Source organism: Xyrauchen texanus, chromosome 47 (genome assembly GCF_025860055.1).
Source record: "Xyrauchen texanus isolate HMW12.3.18 chromosome 47, RBS_HiC_50CHRs, whole genome shotgun sequence".
NCBI classification, from domain to species: Eukaryota; Metazoa; Chordata; class Actinopteri; order Cypriniformes; family Catostomidae; genus Xyrauchen; species Xyrauchen texanus.
The window spans coordinates 15,405,931-15,430,284 of NC_068322.1; the positions used below are offsets into that span (position 1 = coordinate 15,405,931).

General features: G+C 38.0%; 1 pseudogene; it reads left to right on the forward strand.

Moving 5' to 3' along the window:
• The first annotated feature begins 5,105 nt into the window (after window positions 1–5,105).
• Window positions 5,106–23,899, forward strand: LOC127638751 (inosine-5'-monophosphate dehydrogenase 1b-like; annotated as a pseudogene).
• The last annotated feature ends 455 nt before the right edge of the window (window positions 23,900–24,354 follow it).

Below are 24,354 nucleotides of genomic sequence, written 5' to 3' on the forward strand. Positions count from 1 at the left end.
AGTAGCTGTATATTAAAGTAGAACGATTATAGCCTTTTATGTGGTTTGTATAAATCCTGGTGTCTTTTGCTTTGGTTTACATTTCCAATGTTAAATCATATAACAGTAACCTTTTTAACATAAGAAAGTGGAATACCACACATAAATATGTGACACTGTACCTCTCTGTAGTGATGGTGATTTTCTATTCTTAGCTAATGGAGACAGTGATTGTCCCTACTGCCTTTTAATAATGCTTCACTTGTCTAAATATATTCCACAAGCCCACATGTACTTCACATCTCCCCCTGCTGGTCCAAGAGCTCTCTGGGGAATCATGGGATCAAATATATCTTCGTCATTGCGTTTAACATTGTGCCTTGAAGTAACTTTTAGTGTCTTAAGACATTAAAAGAGAACAATCATAATTTGAGTCATGATTTATTTTAGGACTAAGGCTTAATGTGTGTGTGTGACAGGGCGGAGGGCGGGGCCGGGTCGTGATTTTACACACCCGGTCCCTTATCAGGCTAATTAAGCCTCCAAGAGGGATAAAGGCCAACTGCGGATGGTGGTGCGATAGAGAGATAGTTTACCGGTTCTCGCCTCCTCCTTGCCTGTCAAAATCCCTTTATACTGGTGCCAAAGACCCGGGAAGGAGGAGGGATAAGCCGTAGTGGAGTTTTCGCTGCTACCATCCACCTCAACCGAGCAGCCGCAGCCGTCTTCCTGGGGAGAGGAGCTCGGCCGCCTGGAAGCGGAGGAATTGGCCGCCGACCGCGAGGGGAGAAGGGGCCCCTATCCAACCGCCTGGAGCGGGAGAACTGCTGCCAGGGGCGGGGGTGACCCCTTCTGTTCCCTGAGAATGCGATGGGGTGTTCCGCCTGCCTGGAGTGGTCAGGGCCGCTGAAACGTGGTGGGATCTGAGATCGCCAACCGCGAGCGGGGAGGGGCTCACTGCCGACTGCCTGCAGAGGGAGAACTGCTGCCAGGGGCCCCTTCTGTTCCCCGAGAATGCGGTGGGGTGTTCCGTCCACCAGGGGCTGGAGGACTGCCTACGATTTGCCCGGGGAGGTGCAGCTGTCATCCACTAGAGGGTGGAGGAGTGGCCAAGGACCAAGCTACGGCGTATCTCTCTCTCTCTCTTCTCTCTCTCCCACTGCCACTCCTCTTTGGCATTTTCCCTCTCTTTTAAATTGTACAGTGTTTTTTTGGGGGGGGGGGGGTACTACACTGTTACAGGAAGTACCCCCCCATATTTTTATTATTTTTGTTTCCCTCCCCCTGTCCCCTCCCAGATTCAGGAAGGCTAGGATGACCTGCCAGCAGAAAGGGGGGGAGGGGGGTGTACGTCATGCCAGGGGCTCCCCGGCCTGAGAGAACGAGGGAAGAATGTGACAGGGTGGAGGGCGGGGCCAGGTTGTGATTTTACACACCCGGTCCCTAATCAGGCTAATCAAGCCTCCAAGAGGGATAAAGGCTGACTGCGGATGGTGGTGCGATAGAGAGTGATCGTTTACGGACAGCTGACAGCTGTGTGTTGATGTTTGTGTCTTTTGTTTAAGTTTTTCATTAAAATATTATTTATATTGTCAAGCCGGTTCTCGCCTCCTCCTTGCCCATCTAAATCCCTTTACAGTGTGGTATTCCACTAACTTATGTTAAAAAGGTTACTGTTATATGGTTTAACATTGGAAATGTAAACCAAAGCAAAAGACACCAGGATTTATACAAACCACATAAAAGGCTATAATCGTTCTATTTTAATATACAGCTACTTTACAATGGAGTGTGTCTCAATAATATCCATACCAATAATAGCTCCCAATGTTGTGAATCAGTATACTGTGAACATGAATTTGAGATAAGGGTGCTTTTCCACTGAGCAATGGGGCACTTTTGGTTACGTGGTGGATTTGAAAATGTACAGTGTTTTGAAAGATTAATAAAATAAATGAAGAAATAAAAAATATAAAGGAGAGAATTTTTTAATCTTCTTTTAAAAACTCTAATATTGAAAAGATTGTTTCCCTTTCATGTATATTATGGATGAATAATATTACAAACAACATCTCTTTTAAAGAGAACATATGGCTTTGACTTTATAATTTTACACTTGCATTCATCATCTAATGACTTAAGAGACTTCAGATGATATGACGTGTGGATAGCTTCCTAATTTTTATGATACATTCTGGGAATGATTTTGCAATTGGAGCAGACCCTAGAAATGGCAGACACCCTGATCAGTGCCCTGACTACTGAACTAGGGAACTGATTAAGATGCACACAATATCTAAATTACTGGAAGAGAGTGTGACTAATGGAAATGATTTACATTACATGGTAGACATTACAAGAACATTTAGAGTTAATGTATGGCTGAAGAATTTATTGACACTCAGCCCAATACATCATCCATCTTGCAACTACAATTTGATCAAAGATAGTTTATGCTTTCATGTGGGGAATGTGCTGTGGCCACTTTGGTCAGTCAATGAAGAGCATTTGTAATTTCCTTAAGCACTGTCATCCTTCAGCAATTGGTTTCAGGTAATTGGTTGTGACTGACTTTTAAATCCAGCAGTGGTGCTAGACAATTACCAGAACCATCATGTGTCCTGTCGCTACATATAACAGTATGGAAAGATCATTTGCCTGGCTTTTACACACGATTCTTTTAGATGTGTCTACATTTTGATAATTTCAGTTTGAGTTGGCTTTCACAGTTAAGGCTGCTAATGCCATGGTTAGAAGGTACAATAAGCTTAACCTCAGTCTGTCCTAGAATTACTATCAGTAGTAGGCCTGTTAAAGGGTTAGTTCACCCAAAAACACAAATTCTGTCAACATTTACTCACTCTCATACCATCATATATGTGTATGACTTTCTTTCTTCTGCAGAACACAAACAAAGATTTTTAGAAGAATATCTCAGCTCTGTAGGTCCATACAAAGCAAGTCAACAGGGGCCAAACTTTGAAGCTCATAAAGCATCATAAAAGTAATGCACAACTCAGTGGGGATTTCTTTAAGACTGCAAGGGAAGCTCAGCTTCCCCTATAATGTCAAAAAAATAATGGTCAAATATGTACTGTGTAAACAATTTATTGACTAAAAATGCGTTAGAACACGTTCATCTCGAAGACGAGTTCGTTCAGAATCAGCTACATTACATATAGCAGGTCGGCTGACTCGATTTACTTCTCATACATTCCCGTAGCGTCAGTGCATTTCCCTGTTGAAGCCGAGCGTCCATTGACTTCAATGGGGCTGCTCTGAACAGTTTTTTTCAGTGCTCGAAAATAGACGGTCATTGGATAAATGCTGCGATTATGTCCGCCCACGGACGCTCAGCGTCTCTGGGGGTGAATGAGGAGTGGGCTGGCCCGACTCCGGGCTTCAGCGTGATGATTGGAGGATCTGTCGAAAGACTGCATCTCCTTTTGATTGACAGCTGAATCTGTACTATAAGAAGTCACTGAAGCTATTTCACGCTCAGTCCCATCGCTGATTTCTCAAGTGTAGTCGAAAGACAAACTGCTGCAACCTATTTCTTTATATTTGTTTGGCTGAAATTGCTAGTCAATTTGCATAATACATTTCACACAATTATACACCACATTCCTTGTTTCAGTTTTACCAAGTTTAATATATTTTTGTTTTAGAGCGTTCGTTCGTTCGTTCGTTCATTCATTCATACAGTAGGCTAGGCTAGCGTCAGTACGGGTGAAACTGCGCACGATGGCAGACGGTGCTAAAATTGTCGACCTGATTTTGGCGAAGCCATTTGAAAGTCTTCCTTACGAGGAAAAAATTAGAATTAAACAGCAGGGCAGATCAACACCTAAGATTGATTTAGTGCAAAAAATAGGGTAAATAAGTTTATAATGTAGGCCGAAAATGAGCTTCCCCTCTTTGAAAGACCAGCAGCCGCCACTGGCACAACTCTAGAAGTTAAATCTTGTGTTCAGAAGTGATAATGATATGTGTGGGTGAGAAACAAATCAATATTTAAGTAATTTTTTTACTATAAATCTTTTTTTTTAAAGTGTAATATTTTTACACTTCAAATTCTTCTTCTTTTGTTTTTGGTTATTCACATTCTTCATGCATATTTTCACCTACTGGGCAGGGAGGAGAATTTATAATAAAAAAGTACTCACAGCTGAAGTATGTAATTTCTGCGACTCTAGCACCACCAAACGGAATTACAAAATTAAACAATGTTTTCAAACCAGTTTTCTGAATACACCCCCCATTTGCCATTGGTCAAACAAAGGGAGAATCCCACCCCCAACTCACACCATTGGGTGAGTAATTTTGTTGGGGCGGATCTAAGCGGGTCGATCAAAACAAACAGAGGAAATTTCAAAGTTCCACAGAAAGACAGTGCTTACAGTTTCTGAGAAAATTAACCAATGACTGGCTTACTTATAGCTCTCTCCACATATTAAGCTGGAATAAGAGAAGGTATTTTAACAAATTAAAAACGAAATACTTCAGCTTTTAATGTTGATCTGTTTCTCACCCCTATCATATAGCTTCTGAAGACATGGATTAAAAAACAGGAGAAAAAGATGGATTATTTTTATACTGCTTTTATGTCCTTTTTGAGCTTCAAATTTCTGGCCACCTTTCAACTGCATTGAATGAACCAACAGAGCTGAGATATTCCTATAAAAATGTTTGTTTGTGTTCAGCAGACGAAAAAAAGCCACACACATCTGGGATGACACGAGGGTTTTTTTTTATTTAAATTTTTGGGTGAACTATTCCTTTAATAATCTGTCTTGAAGACACTGCGAATAATAATAAAAAAGGCAAGAAACTAATATTTTGTTTGAAATAATTAGCAAAATACTGTAATATCATTTCCCAAGTATCTACTGTAAAAAATTACTCTAACACATTGGGGTATGGAAAGACAATCCTTTTCATCCTAATTTACATGTAGGCCTAGATGCATTTGATATATCTGACTTTTTATTTTATAAAATCTTGTATTCAATTTAAATTTAGTTTATTTCATTTAAAACCATATGATGTGTGATATTGCTTAATGAGTCTGGTAATGAAAGGGTTAATCATAATCATGCCGTCACCACGTGGATGTGCTGCTTTGAGGATATGACGCGTGGTTTCTGTGTCTTCCTCGCTGTCTACATAAACCCAGACTCAACGCAAAACCTTCAAGCAAAAGCGAGACTGTTTAGGGACAGAAATTAAACCGAATTCAGATCACATAGTCTATTAGGTCTCGAGGACAGTATTTTGGGGGTTCCTCTCTGACGTGCATCAGCTTCGCGTGCTCGTCTAGACAGAAGGTTTGAATTTAAATGTATATTCTTAAGGATTATTTTAAATATGTGTATTGTACAAGTTTGTTACAGGAGGAGCTCCAACAAAGAGAAACGTGAAGCATACGCGAAGGGCTCAACCATTTTTTTCGCATGGCTAGCACGGACATCATTTTCTCTGCCTTATAAACATTTCAATTTGTCAAGTGTAATTTTATACAATACAAAATGTATAAAACCAGCCTGATATTAGTTCAGCTCATATATCGACGTTATGTTACAAGCAGTTAATTGTTTTTATCTCACGTGACTTCGGTTAATATATTTCCATGTTTGTGGTTTCTGAACTCCGTATTCACCATGTGGTGTGCTTGTGCTTGTGCTTGTGTGCGCACGCGTGCGTTATGATAGATACCGATTTCCCTGTCTCATATTTGTTGTTTGCTAAATGTTGGTCTCCGGGCCGGTAGTACTTGTATGCAGACTACTGCACACCACTGCATACATACTGAATGTGTCAACATCTGCGTGTCTATTTTTATATTGAGTGTGCTGATGGAATAATGTTAGGAGGTCAGAATTTGTTTTGATTTTCAATCCATGTATGGTGTTTGCATCGTGAAACCTAAACGTTTTATTGCCATCATGGTTGACGTTACAAACAGCAGGACATAGTTTAAAACTGAATAGAAAAGAGTCTTAAGAAAGTCTAGTCTAATGAGAATATTTATTTCAATCTGTTCTGTTATAGTCTTGTCTAATGATATTAGGTTTGCATTTCCTTATGCAGTTCTGTTCTATTCTGTGATTTAGTTTGGTCTAGTCTGAAAAGATTTGCATTCGTAAATCTGTTTGGTTCTATTCTATTGTAGTCGAGCCAAGAACAGATTTTGTAAGGAATTCTAGTGTAGTTTAGTCTCATGAGAGTAGTTTGCATTTTAATAAGGAAATCTGTTCTATTTAAGTCTTGTCAAATGAGAATATATTAGCATTTTTCCATATGAAATCTATTCTGCTTTAGTCTATTCTGTTGTATTTTAATATGTTCTAGTCTGAGAATAGATTTGCATTAAGAAATCGGTTCTAGTCTAATGTAAATAGATTTGCATTTCAATATGAAAATCTATTCTATTATGCTTTTTTCCTGCTCTGTTCTGTTGTATTCTAATGTTTTCTTGTCTGAGAATAGACTTGCATAAAATGGTACATTTAAGACTTAATATATCTACTAAACAATGTTTTTGAATGGTGTCTGCATGATAAGGATTGAGCTGAAAGTACCGAAGACAAGAGAACGTTTCAAAACAGTAATGCCTTGCAAGCACTGTAAATAGAAAGATACTGAGGTGGTTGGAGAATCAAAAGCAAAGTGCCAGATTGCCAGTGAAGACTGCTGCATGTTATTTACAGGGTTGTGTTTGTGCATTTCTCTTTCCAGTATGGCAGACTATCTGATAAGTGGAGGAACGGGCTACATCCCAGACGACGGCCTCTCTGCTCAGCAGCTCTTCTCTGTTGGAGATGGTCTCACCTACAAGTAAGTTCTTGTCATAAGGTTCCTCTCCCTGCAGTGATACTGTGTGCGTATGTAATGGGCATCCACGTTACAGATCAGGACAGCAGTCTGTCCGAGACGGACTCACAGCGGAAGAGCTTTGCTCTATGGGGGACGGTATGACATACAAGTGAGTAACAGAGTCCTTTATTATAAGACCTCACACTCAAACTCTGTCTTGTAGTGCGCTCAATAAGGGCAGAAAATCATTCCAGTCATTTCCAATCAGGATGGTCTGTTTAGGGACACCAATAAATTGAGAATCTTGTCCTTCTGATTGTTTTGCTCCCCATTGCTTGTGTTGGAACTAGGGCTGGGCGATAGGATGATGTAATCTGATATCGATGATGTCTTACAAAGATCATGATTGCGAAGAGATGATGATCGGCAATATCGGAAATGACAATACCATGGATCTGGGATGATGCCAAATGTATTAAACAGTGGCCAGGGTGGAACTAGCACCTGCCACCCGCAAAATGCGACAATGCTGAATCCAGTTCACAAGCTCCTCGTCCAAATGTATTTCATACGCAGGTAATTTTGCTCATCAACCCATAACAGACGGGCGACCTGCAAGATGTCTCTGAGTGACTCATGACAAAAAATGCTGTTAGTCACAAAGATACGCACTTTAAAAACACACCTTCTTATATTATTAAGAACAGAAAAGATGTCAATGCTTGTGTCAGGTGGAACAAGCTCATGTAAAGAATTGTCACTTTTTTTCTCTGTTTCTTTATCTCCGATCATCACGGGACGAGAGGTGCTGTGAGTTTAGTTCATTTTATTTCCACACAGTAACATGCATTGGGAACGCAACTCTGCAGGTTCAGTAATGTATATCTTTGTATTAAATTAAAAAGATGAAAGTGATTACATAATGAAGTAATACAAGACACGTTCACCTTGAACCTAAAATTGAGTACCGTTTTATTTTCTTTAGGCAGCATTAACTGTAAGAACACTCATTTGGCAGCATTATTTTGTGAACAAAAGGGAATTTATTAGGCTTATTTATTTTGATTATCATTGGCTTTACATTTATTTTTGTCTTTAGTTCTTAATCTGTAGGTCGTTAGTAATTTTCCATCTGGTGTCGTTGACGGATGCTTGCGTGATCGCAAAATGAGTCGTTGGAGATTGTAAATGTTTGGCTTTGGGGAGGTGGTTAAATACGTTTTTTTTGACCACTTCGTTATTTTAATCCTATTTAGTTTAGTTTAAAGTGCAATTTGAATGTAGAAATGTCTTCTATGTTTTTAATTTTTCAAGTAATGAATTGCATTATTAATCCAAAATCAATAAAGCAAAAAAAATTAACCAACCCTCGGCAGGGGGGTTGATGATGTAATCGGATATCACAATATTTTTAAGGCAATTATTGCTAAAAAATTTTTTCATATCGCCCAGCCCTGGAACAGGGTTTAAACCCCAAACTCACTATAAAAGTTTAAATATGATGCATTTATGTAGTATAAATGCTAAAGCTGAGATGATTAACTGTTGAGAATGCCAGCTTAGTTAACTCTGCTGGATATTTTTTCAAATTTGGGACATGGTGTTGAAACGAATCCTTAATTTGTTGTCTCTGAATGCTATTTGCTTCCAGTAGCAGTATAAGTTCATCCAAATTGCACTGAATGATCAGCATGCATCACATTGTCTAATTCTCTTAACCTGATCTGATTTTGCTTCGACCACCCTTTATCAAATCATGTTCTTCATTTTTCACTCTTGAGCATATTTCATTATTATCTTGTTTGGAATTCCTTTTTCCTTGTCTTCATATTATTACTGTCTGATGTTATTTGTCTAGAACTATCCACGTTGATGCATTAACATGGCTAATAATTAGTCAACAGGCAAGGCACACTGCACTAAAAGTGTTGCCAGTAATTATTTGCATCATGGATATACACTGCTTATTGCACAGAACACATCACAACACAACATTTGAGATAGATAGTTTTGAATAACAGTAATTTATTAAAGACTTTAATGTCTCTATACGAATGGCTTCACTATATGTACCGGTAATGCATGGTGTTAGTTGTTGGATGTAGACCGTAAAGGGCTGAAACCTGTGGCCAGAGGGGTGGCGGGGACACCGTGAGTTCAAGTCACTAATAGTGTTGTCCTGGAAAAGATTAAGATTGCAAGGGGAAAGATCCAGCTGTATGAGAGTGTGATCTATAATGAAAAGCGTGTAGGGATGCGGTGTGGGACACATGACTGTCCTCACGTCGTCGTCATGTGAGAGGAGGGTTATTCTTTAGACACACTCGCACATACACCAATAGACTCGTATGTCTGTTAACCCCCCCGTAATTGTGACAAGGGCACATGAGTTGAATCAAATTGTTACACATAACATAATATATACATATGTGTAGCATCCCTTTGTATGTCATACAGCAAATGCAAGGTTCAGCCCTCTGCTTTATTGATGTTAAATGTCTCCCCTCTGTGTTACTTTTTGTCAAGTCAGCACATTGCTGTTCATCAGTGCTCCTTTGTTTAGATTGAGACATTGTTTTATCACAAAGAAATGTTTCTCCTTTTCAGTCTCTTAAGATGAATCAAAGTCTTTCAATGTCTGTGTGGTATTAAATAAGTAACTGTTCAACTTTTGTCTTTTTTTTTGGTGATGAAACCAATTAAACTACATTTATTCAAACTAAAATTACTTTAAACAGACCACACTTGTATATAGCACTTAATGTATATTTTTGTTATAATTTCTAATAAGACTATATTTTGTTTTGGCAATATGGTCTTTTGTAGCTTGCCCACAGCATCTCAAAGAGCCATTAGTGACTAAGTATTCTGTGCTGTAAAGCTGCATTTGTAATCATTTCACTCATATATTTTCATCATAGGATGAGACACTTATTTTTTGTCTCCACATTTCAGCCTGGAAATAAATATGAGTCTTCTAATCAAATGACAGGGAGCTGCTCATGAGTTTTGCACTGCTGGAAAAATTTAAATGAATAATTTACCCAAAAATTAAAATTCTTTCACTCACCCTCATGCTATCCCATATGTGAATGACTTACTTTTTTCTGCAGAACACAAATTAAGATTTTTTTTGAAAAATATCTCCGCTGTGTTGGTCCTTACAATGCAAGTGAATTGTGGCTAGAACTCTGAATCTCCCAAAATCACAAAGCTAGCAAAAATGTAATCCACATGACTCCTGTGGTTTAATCCATGTTTTCTGAAGCATCATGATAGATCTTGGTGTGACACAGATCAATATTTTAAGTCCATCTTTTCTATAAATCTCAACTTTAACTTCCACTACCACATTCTATTTGTTTGGTGATTTACATTCTTTGCATATTGCCACAATCCTCATGCAAATCGCCACCTAATGGTTGGGGCTGGTCAAACGTGGAGGACTTAAATATTAATTGTTCTCACCCACACCTACCATATCGCCTCTGAATGAAGTGAGCACCACTTTTTTTCAAGCTAGAATTTTACTTTTGACCCACTTACTAATATGTCTGCCTCCATATTCCTCATTGAATCCTGTTTAATAGCAAAATCAATTACATGGAAATGATACTAAATCTGTGCAGATCTAAGTGGCTTTAACATTAGCTCTATACTTTAAATCATGCATATGTGTTTGACTAAAGAAAATACTTATGTGCTTGATCAAGGCACTGTTACTTTCCATTGAATTAATTCTCTACCACAAGCAGAGCAAGCCAGAATAGTTTCACAGATGTCATTGGAATAAAAGGAAATGGGAGTTGTGCACTCCACAATTAAAGCTCAGTTGTATTAAGGAAGCCTTATTACAACTTGAGGTGTAGAAGTACCTTTTAATCAAGAGATACTATATTTAACTATAGTTGGATTTAGTTAAAATGGCTTCATAGAAAGCTGAAGTCTGTGGTGATGTTTGCTGCCGTGTACAGCATCTGCATTTTGGTGGTAGTCTGGGTTTCAGTCTGTAATGTCCTTGTGTAGTGAAGTTTACAGTCTGAGTCATCTCAGATTCTGTACAGACTTGTTATTCCATCTGATAGACTAGAGCTGTTGTTTCATTCAATAAAGGAGCTATATTTGCTAATTCTTATCTTAGGTGCTTATATGTACACAAAACAGTTTCCTGCATTATTCTTGATGGTAGATTATTTTATGGTATTGGAATATAGAATATTCAATTTAAATTATACAGTTATGTGGAGCATAATGCGATGTCACTGGAGGACTGTTACCCAGCTCTATGCAACATATAGATTAGAAATAAAGTAACCAAAAATGTCATGATATTCGTTGCTGTTATGACTGTTTAAGACCAAGTACTCTGTGCATCATTACTTGAAAATTTTTTTTTATTTTTTTTTTTTTATCACTTGTCGTGTCATGCTTGGTTATTGTTATGGATGTCAGTTTTCAGACATTTTCATAATCAGTTTCATGGAAATTTACGACCAATGAATCGATTAATTGTTAACATACCGCAAAATGCACATGGAGCCAGATAATATGTGCATGTAGCCTACTGTTTAATTAAACTTAAATTAATGCACTTAATAAATGCAAGAATTGACATTTTCCTCTTCAAATTTTCTTAGTTCATTGTATTTTCTTGAATACATTTCGGATAAGTTTAGAACGAATTTGTAAATTCTTTAATTTTAATGAATTACTGTTAATAACTTGTATAGAAGATGCATATTTGAGTTCATTAACTTTAATTGAGTTCATTCATGTTGTGGATGGGGGATATTTCTGAACTTTTTGGACTTATTTTTTAATTTGACATTAAGTCAAATCATAGCATGCTGTGTAAACAGTACATAACAGTACTTCTCTGGTGATGGTGAGATTTGCCTTTCTCTTCCTGCGATTACTGAACTGATTGTAGGTTAAATGAAACCAGGAATCTGGCTAATCAACAGTGATTGTTGTCATGTTGTACTAAAACACACTACCACAGTTTATGTAGTTCATTTATAGAGAAATGCTCCAACACTGATCAAATTGACCCCCCCACTTCATCTTTACAAGAGAGAAAGTGACTAATGCATGTCAGTGGAGTTTTATGTGACATGCAGTGCGCTCTCTAGCGGCAGATGTCTGTATAGAGTAGACAGTCTTTTCAGTGTCTGCTGGCATGATTACCGATCGCATTTGTTCTGACAAATCGAAAAGCTTAATCGATTAAATTATTAACGACAATTAATCAATTATCGATAAATCATTGACATCTCTAGTAATTGCAATTAAATAATTGAACCTTTTCCCAAGACTATTTCTGGCAATCCAAACAATCCTGAATGTGGCACTGATCTGTATCTCTAGCACATATAGTTGGGACAACTGTCTGTTTTGCCCTCATTGCCTTATTTAGAAGAAACTGAAGGAACTTGTAGAGGACAATTTATTCCAGCTTTTCATGATGCTCACACACCATGTTGTTGAATTTTATGGGTGTGTGGCCAGCACATACAAGTGCAGACGAACCCTGCCCTGTCCCAGCCTATGTTGACTCTTTTTTTTTTTAGACTGCCCACCACAAGTGCAGGGCGAAGAAAAACAGCCATGTGTTTGTGTGCTTTGAGTTGTTTGTTTTTTTGTCTTTCCCATTCATTTGAACTCACACACACACAATATTTAAAACCTTTCTCTCCACTGGTTTTTGGCACTCATCTGCCAATTGAAACCAGCAACCTTTCATCTGTATGAGGAGCTCTGTCTCTGTTGCCATTATTTATGTAATCTGCTCACTTAAGTCTTGTTTATACATCATTTATACAGTACATATCGGTAGATGTTATAATGTTAAAAGTTTGTTTCATGTTAATGTGAGTTTTTAAAGTGATAGTTCACCCAAAAATGAAAATTCTCTCATGATTTACTCACCCTCATGTCATCCCAGATGTGTGACTTACTTTCTTCTACTGAATACAAATTAAGATTTTTAGAAGAATATTACAGCTCTGTATGTCCACTCAAAGCAAGTGAATGGTGACCAGAACTCAGGAGATCCAAAAAGGGCATAAAGCAGCATAAAAGTAATCAAGACTCCAGTGGTTTAATCAGTGTCTTCAGAAGAGTTATAAGTGTAGGGCTGGGTATCGAGTTCGATGCATTTTAGGCACCGACCAAATTGCCTCTCGAGTATCAAAAAATGTCTTGTCGTTCGGTACCAACTTTCGATACCTAAGGGGTTAATCTCGTCAGTGTCAGTAATAAGCATGTAGCATGCTAGTTGTGCCCAAATCTAAAAGTGCCGGTGATTGGCTGTGTTTTGGCATCAAGGAAAAATACTAGTTTACGCTGGTTACGCCCAGAGACGAGGCTCACACTTGAGACCTTATTGTGTATGTGTCCCAACCCCCATAGATGGAAAAGATTGAAAGTGTGGCTACATTTCACCAGACTCAATGCCAACAGCACACAATGCAATATTTGCGACAAGACCATTGCTGCCAAGACCGTCAACATGACAAATCTGATGAGGCACTTGACTGTGCACAGAACTTAACTAAACTTTTATCCAAAGCGACTTACAAAAGAGGAAAACATCAGCGAATCATCTTAAGGAGACAGTGGTATGAAAAGTGCCATACTAAGTTTCACTATCATCAGAATAGTATACAAAACAGATTTAAGTGCAACAAGAAATGTGTGTATATATATATGTATATATTTATTTATTTGTTTGTTTGTTTATTTGTTTGTTTGTTTGTTTGTTAGTGACCGGTAAAGTGCTTTTGGAAAAGATGTGTTTTTAGCCGTTTTTTGAAGATAGAGAGTAGGTTAGCTTCCCGGATTGAGTTGGGAAGGTCATTCCACCACCGTGGTACGATGAAACTGGAAAAACCGGGAAAGTGTTTTGGTGCCTCTTTGTTTTGTTTGGTATGACAAGGCGACGTTCCTTAGCCAACCGCAGGCTTCTGGTGGGAACGTAGCTCTGCATAAATGTTTTTAGGTATGCTGGAGCAGACCCAGCGACTGTTTTGTATGCCAGCATCAGGGCCTTGAATTTAGTACGTGCATGAACCGGCAGCCAGTGGAGAGAGACAAAGAGTGGTGTAACATGTGCTCTCATAAAATTGGTATAGAAAATAAGTAGCGTTTAGGAAACCGTATCGAAGTGAAGATGTATCGGTATCGACATTTTTTGAACCATACCCAGCCCTAGGTAAGTATGGGTGAGAAACGGACCAATATTCAAGTCCTTTATTTCTGTAAATGTCGACCTTTGACAACCCCGACCAGTAGGTGGCTGAATAAGAAAGTGAAGGGCATTTCCGCACCAGAATGTTGTAAGTGTAGATTTAAAGTCAAAAAACACTTAAATATTGATCTGTTTCTCAGTTCTTGCCACAACTACACTTAATGTAAATGTTGGACACATGGACATGTTACAGTTATTATTTTAAATATCTCTAATGTCTCCAAGAGATAATGTCTCTGGGCGGCTGTGGCCAAGTCGGTAGAGCGGGTCTGCTGACAATCGCAGAGTCGATTCCCGGCCCACATGACTCCACATGCCAAAGTGTCCTTGGGCAAGACACTAAACCCCAAGTTGCTCCCAATGGCAGGCTAGCACCTTGCATGGCAGCTCTGCCGCCATTGGTGTATAAGTGTGAATGTGTGAATGGGACTGTGTAAAGCGCTTTAACCACTAAGGTAAAATAAAAAAGCACTATAGAAGTGTAGACCATTTACCAAAAACCAAAAAAAACCTTAATGGTCCTAAAATAAGTGTGTGTGTGTGTTTTCCCCCATTCTCACTCAAAGAAGATGTATATATCTCTTCTTTCGGCTGCTCCCTTTAGGGGTCACCCCAGCGGACCCTCCGTGATCTGCATATTTGACATGGCACAGGTTTTACACCTGATGCAACTCCCAGTGGCTGGGGGACTCTCACTCACCTACGGGGCAACTAGCAGTCTCCAAATCACATAACCAGCATGTTTTTTGGTCCTGTGGGGGAAACCGGAGCATCCGGAGGAAACATGCGAACATGGGGAGACCATGCAAACTCCACACAAAGGCCTATATATAAATATACTGTATATATTAATTTTCTTATTTCGACTTTGGGGTCACATGAACTGGACATGTTTTCTTGAGATTCACCCAAATATAAATCATGAATACTTGATTATTTTTATCACTTAATTACTATTATTATTATTATTATTATTATTATTAAAGACATGAAGGAATTCCTTTTTGTAAATCTGCTTTTAAGTGATTGTGAGAAGCGATAATACAAATATAATGGTTTTTTTTTTAGTTATAAGAGACATTTCTTTTAAAAGCTTATTCATGTATGTAGAGGGTGGTTTACGAACTTTGTGTAAGACTTAGATCATTTTTATATGATTGGATTGCTGGAAACTGACTATAATGTATTTTCTTTCACTGTGTCTCTTGCAGTGATTTTCTGATCCTGCCTGGCTTTATTGACTTCACCTCAGATGAAGTGGTGAGTCCTCTGGCTTATACTCCTCCCCACTGTCATTCACCCACTGTTTGTTTTCACAATGACTGTTCATGTAAACAACCCATCTGCATTTTTTTGCTTGTACTATTTTTAACTATATTGCCGTCTCTTTGCTCACTGTCTCAGACATTTGAGGCTTAAAAACAGACTCTTTAGTACAAATCACAGCAAATATTCTTGATTGTCTTTAAAATGTTTTACTTATGTAATCCTTTAAAACCTTGTGAAAATGTGATGTGTAATTTTTTCGATGTTGAAATACTATCCTAGCTTAATAGTGGCCCTACTTTTAGCCTACACCTCAGCTGAACTTCGGCTGATATAAAAATATGTGCACTTCCGGCGCACGCATTAATAGTGGTTTAGCATGGGAATTGACTGATAAGAGTGACTACTAGCTGCTTTGAATCATTGCTTTCCTGTGCTTGATAGATAAAAAATATTGCTTTTGCTATTATGATCAAAATTGAGAATTAAATACTATATTGGAGGGTTTGTGTAGGACAGTTTAATAACCGCTTAAATGTCTCCATGTCATTTGCTCTTAAAGTGATAGTTCACCCAAATATTTTGTCTTTTTATTTTCACCCTCATGTTGTTAACCTGTATTTCTTAATTTCTTTTAACACAAAAGGACATGTCAGGCAGATCCTCAGTCACCATTCACTTTCATTGTATTGAAAAAGACTTGACATTCTGCTTGATATCTCTTTTTATGTTCCACTGAAGAAAAACACATACTGCTTTAAACGTATGGTTGAGTACAAGATGACGGAGGTTTCAATTTTCCAGTGAAGTATCCCTTTAACTCTTGCCCATGAAACACAACCCATGGGATTTGGAAATTTCCCACTATGGTGTCCGTTTTCCCATGAAGCCGCTCTTCCCCCACCTGTGTGCATTTGTAAGTGTATTTTGGGAACTTGGGCTTTTAGTTGTGACCTGGTGAAGGTTGTGAGAGGAATGTTTGTGAGCTTATCTGTATCAGAGGAACACTTCTCAGCTCTAGTGTTTAGATGAAGGTCATGGCCTTCAGTCACTCTTTCTTGCACCTTCAACCCACAGATTTGTGAGATGCGTGCATTTCTACAGACATACTTGACCAGAATGATATGTGATGTTCCGTGTGTTACAATTCTTTGACCTTCAACCTTTCTGTTGTAGTTCTTTTGATTACTTTAATATAGTCTCGGTGCCAAAAAAACTAGTTTTTATCAGATACAAATTTTCACAATGTCACCAGGTGTCACATTCCTATTGACATAAAAGGGACAATGGTTATTGGTGAACACAAGCCTCTTGTGGCTAAACTTGGAACTGACAATTCAATGTAGGCAAGGTAAAAATAATCTATTTGCTGGAATACTCCTAAATATTGACAATTTACTTTTAATAGATATATACAATTTAAATATTTTTATTATGGGAAAACAGACCAAAAAATGTATGACTCATCTTGCACTACACACATTTTGTCCAATGACATCATTTCTAGAATTTCACTCCTCTCCTTTGAGACGTCCTGATCAAACTTCCTTTTTCAGTTGGAAATGCAACATTTAAAACGTCATCATGCTGATAAAGAAATTTCATGAGGTCTTTGTGAATGTGACAGCTGTGATTTACATCCTCTTAGAGTAGAAATTTTATATTTATATAATTGTTCTTGCTCTATTTTTATGCGTAGGACTTGACCTCAGCATTAACCAAGAAGATCACACTAAAGACCCCGCTTATCTCCTCTCCCATGGATACGGTTACCGAATCCTCAATGGCCATCACCATGGCAGTGAGTACATCCACCTCCCACACCTTTTCTGATTGGACTAAACATCTGTTAATCATACATCTGAATGCATTTGATTTGTTGTCCAGCTCATGGGAGGGATTGGAATCATTCACCATAACTGCACCCCAGAGTTCCAGGCCAACGAGGTACGCAAGGTGAAGGTAAGACTTTATCGCCCGTTATCAATGTTTAATTTGTCCATAAACATTATTAAGTAATTTATGGAGGTACCCATATTTTCTAGATTACAAGTAGGTTATTCTTTAACTTAATATTGAATTATTATGAAGTAATATGAAGTATGTGCACATTTACAGAGGTTCGAGCAGGGTTTCATCACTGATCCAGTGGTGCTGAGTCCTCATCACACTGTAGGTAACGTACTTGAAGCAAAAGTACGACACGGATTCTCTGGAATCCCCATCACCGAGACAGGCAAGATGGGCAGCAAGTTGGTCGGCATTGTCACGTCACGAGACATTGATTTCCTGTCTGAAAAGGATAATAATAAACCTCTAGAGGAGGTAAGTCTACCATGCTCCAATACAGACACACATTTCTCTTTTTGAGAGTTCTCACACTTGTTTCTTGAATTTAAATTTCATATTAGTGGTATAATCAGTGCTTAGGAAGCCTTAGTGCTCATTGGAATTGTTTTTTTCAGGCCATGACTAAAAGGGAGGATCTGGTAGTTGCTCCAGCTGGTGTCACATTGAAAGAGGCCAATGATATCCTGCAACGCAGCAAAAAAGGTGCGATCACGCTCCGATAGACTGGTGATGTAAATGTGCCATTTTTATTTTAATCAAATTTTTTTAAAGGTGAAGTGTTTCATTTCTGTGCCACAAAATGGAATTGCAGTGTGTTTAAGCGGCTTAACTGGGCCAGACATAACATTGTCTCAGCCAGTGGTGTCAGTAATGGGGTGGGACTACCTTGTATGAGCAAATGAATTTGGGGGTGTTTAAAAACGTACACTATTTTTGCAATCCTGTTTAGTGCTGCTACTTTTAAGGTTGGTGGTTCAAGCTGTAGGAATGTGAGGTGACTAAAGAAATGTTAACAGCAAGATGGAATGAAACCGCATTTCTTGTCTATTACCATCTTCTGCTTCTTATACCAACAACGGAAATAAGCGCTGTTAGAATGGCTAATAATGTGGGAGATCATTGTTTAGAATCATAATATGAGCTTATTGTTATGCAATATGTAGCACTTCAATGTTCAATATTAGTTGGATTAAAGAGGAAATATTTAAGTCTTACAAGGTTATGTCAGATACAGTTGAAATCAGAAGTTTACATACGCCGTAGCCAAATACATTTAAACTCTGTTTTTCACAATTCCTGACATTTAATTGTAGAAAACATTCCCTGTTTTTAAGTCAGTTAGGATCACTACTTTATTTTAAGAATGTTTAAATGACATTTCAGAATAATAGCTTTTTATTTCTTTTCATCACATTCCCAGTGTGTCAGAAGTTTACATACACATTGTTTGTATTTGGTAGCATTTAGGAGAACCTTCTTCCTTTGTAATCTAATGATCAGCGGGATAATCGCAGCACTTTTACGTTCTCTGAATCTTATTCAAGTAGGAAAAACAATTTGGAAGCATCGCATTCACAATATAAAGCTGAACCCCCCAGTTTTAAGTTTAAACTTAACATAAACAACTCTTTGGATTTATGGGTTCAATTCAGTGTTTGCCTTTACCAAAAGGTAAGTAGTACACTACATATAATATTTGCTGTGTTTGTAAAATTATTACCTTCATCTGGGCATGAATCTCTGGATGGTGATCCCTCAGGTGCTGGAACATATTGATGCGTTCACCGCTTTTGCTTACACTTGCATACTGGATACCCATCTTCAGCAACTCCTGTGTAATTTTTTAGATAATTATTATTTTAAATTTTTTGAATATTATTCTGACTTTTATATAAATGACTTATAGTCATTTTTTTTTTTTATATGGCTGATTTAATTTGCTGTTTCGAGTTTGCAGCACAGAAATGAATTGCTTTGTTAATTTTCAGTTGCTGCTAGTAAATCATATGGTTCAACTTCAAATAATTTGAAATAAAATGTTATTTTTATTTCAACTTTTTGGTTTTAATTATTGTACAACATTGCCCCCTTTCACCCTCAAGAACAGTGGCACTGATAAAATATAAAGTATATAAATGCTGAATGGTAACTACTGGTATTTTTAAAAGGTGTGCATGTGCAATTATAGCATGCGTTTCTAAACATTTGTCTGACCCCAGGTAAACTACCCATCGTGAATGACAACGACGAGCTGGTGGCTATCATTGCCCGCACCGATCTAAAGAAGAACAGGGACTATCCTCTGGCATCTAAAGACTCCCGCAAACAGCTGCTGTGTGGCGCTGCAATCGGCACCCGTGAAGACGACAAATACAGGCTGGACTCTGCTGATGCAATCTGGGGTGGATGTAGTGGTTCTGGTAGGTCTGGATGCAAGTCCTGACGGCTGTTCTGCTATTGTTCTGAGAAAAACTTAAAATTGAGAATGGCAACATGCATAAGGAAATGTATTACATGTGTATTACTATATATTAAAAGTATAATAGCCTGAAATCTTCATGTTGAATATAAGTTATGTCAGCTACCTAGCGATGTAGCGTGCATGTGTGTAATATATGTATATATGTGTGTATATATATATATATATATATATATTATATACACACACACACACAAGTTGTGGATAATTCCTACAAGTATGTCTAAATTTAATATATTTGGTTTGATCTGTTTATACAGAGATTTTTAGGTCTTTCGACCTGTATCTGTGTTTTTTCCATAGTGCTCTGTTGTGTTGAGTTTGTGGGTATTTGTTTTCAGGATTCATCACAAGGCAACTCTGTATACCAGATAAATATGATCCATTACATCAAGCAGAAGTACCCAGAGCTGCAGGTTGTGGGAGGAAATGGTAAAGGTCACATTAAAATCCTGCCATGATGACCACTTGCTTTAGTTACTCTTTCTGTCTTGCTTCCTCTAACCTTATTTTCTCTCTCCTGCTCTCTCTGTAGTTGTTACAGCTGCACAGGCTAAGAACCTGATAGACGCTGGTGTGGACGCATTGCGAGTGGGAATGGGGTGTGGTTCAATCTGCATAACCCAGGAAGGTTAGGATTGCACAACTCTCTCAATTATATATCAGTTATATCTTTTTCACACATCCAAAAGTATGTTATTACCCACATATTATATTGCACAATAAAATATCCAGTAAGCAGCTAAAATAAAATGCACACCTTATTTTTTGTTTCCCACGCAGTACTCGTCATACCTTATTCACATTTACCAATTGTATAGCCTTTTAATGGAAATTGTTAATATGCTAGCCAATCATAAAGCCTGGCTGGACTAATACAGGCATGCATGTCCATTTATGTTTTCTGTAGTCATGGCATGTGGGCGACCTCAGGGCACCTCTGTGTATAAGGTGGCAGAATATGCGAGGAGATTTGGAGTGCCAGTCATCGCAGATGGGGGCATTCAGACGGTCGGCCATGTGGTAAAGGCCTTGTCCCTGGGGGCATCAACAGGTGTTTTCAGCTATATTTTACCAAGCCATGATTGAAAATGATCAATCTTTAAAATACAGAACCTTTCCTTCCATTTATTTATTTTAAAGCAATAAACATGTATATTGTCTAATCCATGCATGAATTGAGAGGGGCTGAAATAATATAGCAGTTACTTTTTACATACATTTTCAAACTCTGTTTTCCTCTGTCTGTAGTGATGATGGGATCACTTTTGGCAGCCACCACAGAAGCTCCAGGAGAGTATTTCTTCTCTGATGGGGTGCGGCTAAAGAAATACAGAGGAATGGGCTCTCTGGATGCCATGGAGAAGAACACCAATAGCCAGAAACGCTATTTCAGGTGTGTTTTTGTGTGTGTCAGGGTTCCCATGGTCATGGAAAACCTGGAAATGTCTGGGAATTATAAAATGTGATTTACATGCTTGGAAAATGTACAGGAAATTTCTGTAATAAAATATATACAGTGTCTGTCTGTCTATCTATCTGTCTATCTATCTATCCATCCATCCTAGTAAATATTTGTTTTTTTTTGTTTTTTTTATATGTGTGTGTGTACACGTGTGTTTATATTATACAGTATCTCACAAAAGTGAGTACACCCCTTGCAGAATATTTTATATATCAATATTTGATTATATCTTTTCATGTGACAACACTGGAGAAATTACACTTTGCTACAATGTAAATGAGTGTACAGGTTGTGTAACAGTGTAAATTTGCAGTCCCCTCAATAACTCAACACACAGCTATTAATGTCTAAACCGCTGGCAACTAAAGTGAGTACACCCCTAAGTGAACTGCATAACTGTGTGTAACTTTATCGTCTTCAGTCAGTCAATCAAATACTCCCACACAGCCGATTTTAAGTCACTTTTTCGGTGGATACAAGTCTGGTTCAAGTGCCACTTTTACAATGGTCACATCAACAACACCATTTTTTCCTCATTGGGAAAATGACTTAAATATTACAAGTTCTGAGGAATGCCAACTCTTCCACATTATGTGGCTATTATTTCTGGATTGAGTATTTAAATCTCCAGAAATCGCTGAAATAAGAGCGTTAGTTCTCCAAAAAACTCATGTCCATTCTTCCAATTAATGATACAGCTTTTTATTCATTCAAATAAGTGAAATTATCACACTACTTTATCTCCATGTCAGACTTGGAGCAGGCAGAACTCTGGATCTAACGTCCCACAGATAAAGATAGCTGTAATTTCCAGTCAAAATTTGCGCTGTAGAAATGACAACTGTAAAAAAAAATCAATGCTGTCAAGTGACCAAATAATCCTCAGCTGTATGTGCATTGAACGATTTGAATGCACTTTGCAGAGCAAACAAGGTTAGGTTCTTCACCTCCACATTGTGCATTAAAATGGTTTAACGCACACCTAGCCATGAATTATCCCTACAAGTATGTGTGTATGTATAAATATGTGTGTGTGTATATGTGTGTGTGTGTGTGTATATGTATGTATGTATATATGTGTATGTATGTATATATATATGTATATATATATATATATATATATATATATATATATATATATATATATATATACACATACATACACAAACACAAAGTTTTCTGAATGGCTGTCTGACAGTGAGGGTGATAAGGTGAAGGTGGCTCAGGGAGTGTCCGGCTCAGTGCAGGATAAAGGCTCCATCCATAAATTTGCCCCTTACCTCATTGCTGGAATCCAACACGGCTGTCAGGACATCGGTGCGAAAAGCCTCTCAGTGCTTCGGTGAGTGTGTTAGTGTGTCATACAAATATAGAGACTTGCACGTTTATAAGTACACTGAAAATTCCCATGATGTGTGTGTTTGCTGTTAGGTCCATGATGTATTCCGGAGAGTTGAAATTTGAGAAGAGAACCATGTCTGCTCAGGTGGAGGGAGGTGTACATGGACTTCACACGTAAGTCAGCAGAGGGTGCCAGTACTCAACTATGCCTGGCACAACACTTAATACAAATGTGAAGTGTTTATGAATTACAAAAATATCTGACTATTTTGTCTGTTGTCTTCGTAGTTATGAGAAGCGTCTTTACTAACGTAGGTGGCAGAACATGGATGGGAAGTAGTGACCAAACACCTCAGACAAATCTGAAACTCGAGAACTTGCCTCCACCCTGCTCTTCACCGTTCCTCCTAAAAGACCACTACAATGAGAGATGGAGAAGAAAAGTATTCAAGGAGTTTGAGAGCAGGACCTCCAAATAATTCAGTCCCCAAAAACATGGCAGTTGCACTCAAGTGACTATCAGGGTAACTAAATGGCTGTCTGTGTTTTCAAATGTTAATGCAAACCAGAAAAGACAAAGGCATTTGGAGCTAATATTCTTGAAAGCCTTTTCCCCATCCAAACTAATGTTCTTTTTAAAGTCTCTAGTCGCAACATATCAAAGTCAATATCTCTTTTTCCACTTGCAAGCTGATGACTGCCATGAAAACAAGTGCTCCAACTATACTTGAGGCAATCTTTCATGTAGTGGATTTGAACTTCTAAAGATGCTATAATATAGCATTTTATTTTGGAAGGAACCGGTACGTGGAAGAAGTCATGTTTGTGATGGTGGGGTTGTACTACTGGTGGGACAGATCTCCCTATCATAGCATTCTGCTATGTACATCACCTCATCACCCCATGATTTGTACTAAACATAATTATTACAAATATCAATATCTTTAAATATTCATTGTTGTTCTGAGGGTGTCATGTACTTGTTGTCCTGATTATATTTTTGACCAAACAGCTGGAACTGACATTGAAGGTTTTTTTTGATCATCAAGGTCAGTTAGTTGAAGCTGAGCTTTTAACGCAGTCCTCTTGACTGGAATTTTAACGAAGAACAGTAATTATGGGATTTTATGATAACGCGGATGAGACTCTGGGTGCTGAATTGCTATAAAGAGTTCTAATGTGCATGCAATGCAACATTTATACTATTTACTGTACATGACTGCCAAGTGCATTGTTTTTTTCTGTTCATCTTTTGACTTTTTTTTTTTTTTACAAAAGCCAAATAAATGCTGTGAGTTTCCTGGTCCTCTGAGAATGTGTTTGTCCATGTCACCAGTGACATGCCTTGAAAATGTGCCATAAATGAAGGATACACACATCTGTTTTAAACTAAAACACTTGTGCTTGCCAGATCCTGTGTGGTTTCATAAAACGGTCACACAAAAAAAAACACTTTTCAAATTTGTAAGGATGGCATGCAAATGAAGCATGCCATCCTTACAAATTTGAAAAGTGTTTTTTTTTTTTCAGTGCCATTTGTTTTGCTTTTGTGCGTGTGTGTCTGTGGGGGGGTTAATCATGCACTCTGTACTTAAGCATTTGATATGTGGACACAATCGTCCACATGTAAATATTTTGCCGTTAAATCTGCATAATGATGTACAAAGACACTGTTTGCATCTTTTAATCAACTGGATGTTGCTTGTTATTATGTTGCTTTGCCCACTGTCACAGTCTTTTACAACTCAAGAGCCAGGAATGTTTACCGACGTGTATTCAACTGAAGTTACATATTCTATTCAATGTTGTTAAATAAATTGAAAAACACTGTCAAACTTTTTACCATTTGTTTTACCCTGGTTTCATAATATTTGATCATTTTAGTGCATGTGATTTGAGGTTTTAATA